Source organism: Siphateles boraxobius, unplaced genomic scaffold (assembly GCF_051911475.1).
Source record: "Siphateles boraxobius isolate OS27281-9 unplaced genomic scaffold, OSU_SipBor_1 280, whole genome shotgun sequence".
Lineage (NCBI taxonomy): Eukaryota > Metazoa > Chordata > Actinopteri > Cypriniformes > Leuciscidae > Siphateles > Siphateles boraxobius.
The window spans coordinates 7,501-10,000 of record NW_027508898.1 but is presented as its reverse complement, the minus strand read 5'-3'; the positions used below and the strand labels follow the sequence as shown (position 1 = coordinate 10,000).

At 37.2% G+C, this 2,500-nt stretch overlaps 1 pseudogene across 1 annotated transcript in view; it reads right to left on the bottom strand.

Moving 5' to 3' along the window:
• Positions 1 to 2,500, bottom strand: part of LOC143753368 (mitogen-activated protein kinase kinase kinase 11-like) — a 21,491-nt pseudogene that overhangs the window by 13,686 nt on the left and 5,305 nt on the right. The gene's annotated exons all lie outside the window — the stretch shown is intronic.

Here is a 2,500-nt window from a genome sequence, read left to right as displayed (position 1 = left end):
CCAGAGTTGCAAATGTTGCAAGTAATACTTATGAAGAAATGTTTGAGGTATAATAGTGTGATGCCCCTTTAAGAGAGGAATGTGCTGTGAGACATGTGACCAGGATTTACTACGTGAAAAGGAAGCGCGATTCATTTAGTTAGTAATGACGTTTCAACCCGGTGTGCAGCCACTTGGTAAGCTCTCTTAATTTTAAATGTTTTCTTGTCTGGTTTTATGATGTACGCTTCATGTTGTAAGCTGACGCCATGCTATGGTTGTACTGTGTTTATATCTGATGCACGTTAAAGATAACGATATGCTCTAGTCTAGTAGATCTAAGCAGTAAAAACTATGTTCCTTTTCAGAAAGAAATGATATCTGTGAGGATTTTCAGTCCAGATTTAGACTGTATCATAGTACTGAGACAGCTCTCATTAGAGTCACAAATGATTTGCTCTTATCATCCGATCGTGGTTGTATCTCTCTATTAGTGTTACTCGATCTTAGTGCTGCGTTTGACACTATCGACCACAACATTCTCTTAAATAGACTTGAATATTATGTTGGCACTAGTGGAATTGCACTAGCATGGTTTAAATCATACTTATCTGACCGCTATCAGTTTGTAGCAGTAAATGAAGAGATGTCTTATCGATCAAAAGTTCAGTATGGTGTACCACAAGGCTCAGTACTAGGACCGCTGCTGTTCACTCTGTACATGCTACCCTCACACACACACACACACACACACACACACACACACACACACACACACACACACACACACACACACACACACACACACACACACACACACACACACACACACACTCTGTACATGCTACCCACACACACACACACACAAACACTTACAAAAACTTAGAGGACTCAAGAAGAAGTGACAACATTTCTGAATGGTTAGTTGATGAATTTATGTATCCTATGTGTAGTTCTGTCATGATAATCTATAAATCGCGTTCCCAGGTGCGGGGTTTATGTAAATGTTAGGATTAGTGATGTCACTAACCCAGACGAAAGCTCATTGTAGTTCCTACCAGTCGTTTGTTGAAGTCCTTAAAAAGCGAATTTCTGTAAAAGTAAATCCCTCCCTTTGCTTTGAACTTTGAGCATCGTAACTTTGCAGATGTTGTTTCTGCTCGAACAGCAACATTACACACTAACTACAGTTAGAAAAGTGAAATCATAATCAAACACCCCTTTAACTAAAATCATTACTTTAAAATAAAATAAACATAAACTGAAATAAAGTACTAAATGACTAAATGTTTGATTTAACTAAATAAACAAATACAACTATATAGACTGTTAAAAAAACTAATACAAATGGCAAAAACACAAAATTGCTCAAACTAAAATGAAAACACTGGCACTAAAATAAACAATTAAACTAAACTAAGTTTGAACTAACTACTGAAATAAATGAAACCTAAATAGTAATTTTTAAAACACACAACAAAATTACTAAAACTACTAAAACGATTAAAACTTTTTAATTTACAGAACCTAGGAGTGTTCTTATATTATAATAATTTAATGAAATTATTCTAATAATTATATTAAAATTCAAATTATTCATTTCGGTCATTTCAGAAGATTCAATAACTTGTATGTTAATGCTGCATTTGACACTGTCGATCACAAAATACTTCTTTACAGGCTGGAAAACTGGGTCGGGCTCTCTGGGATAGTCCTAAAATGGTTCAGGTCATACTTAGGAGGCAGAGGTTATTATGTGAGTATAGGAGACCATAAGTCTGAGTGGACATCCATGACATGCGGAGTCCCTCAAGGCTCAATTCTTGCGCCACTCCTATTCAACCTGTACATGCTCCCAATGAGCCAAATAATGAGAAAGAACCAAATCGCTTACCATAGCTATGCAGACGACACACAGCTCTACTTATCCCTATCGCCTAACGATTACAGCCCCATTGACTCCCTTTGCCAATGCATTGATGAAGTAAACAATTGTATGTGCCAAAACTTTCTTCAGTTAAACAAAGACAAAACTGAAGTCATTGCGTTTGGAAACAAAGATGAAGTTCTCAAGTTGGACTTCTCACTGGCCTTCCCAAAAAGACCATAAGACAGTTGCAGCTCATACAGAACGCTGAGCAGAACCAGAACATATGAACACATCACACCAGTCCTCAGGTCTTTACACTGGCTGCCAGTTACATTTAGGATTGATTTTAAAGTATTATTACTGGTATATAAATCATTCAATGGCCTAGGACCTCAATACATTGCAGATATGGTCACTGAATATAAACCCAACAGATCACTCAGATCATTAGGATCACATCGGCTAGAAATACCAAGGGTTCACTCTAAGCATGGCGAGTCCGCTTTTAGCTACTATGATATTATTATTATTAATTTAGCTGCTATGTTGGAACTCTTCCAGAAGAGATCAGATGTGTCCTACAGTCACAGTCACATCCAGACTCACAACACTTCTGTTTATCTGTGCATTTACTGGATGAGCACTGTGCCA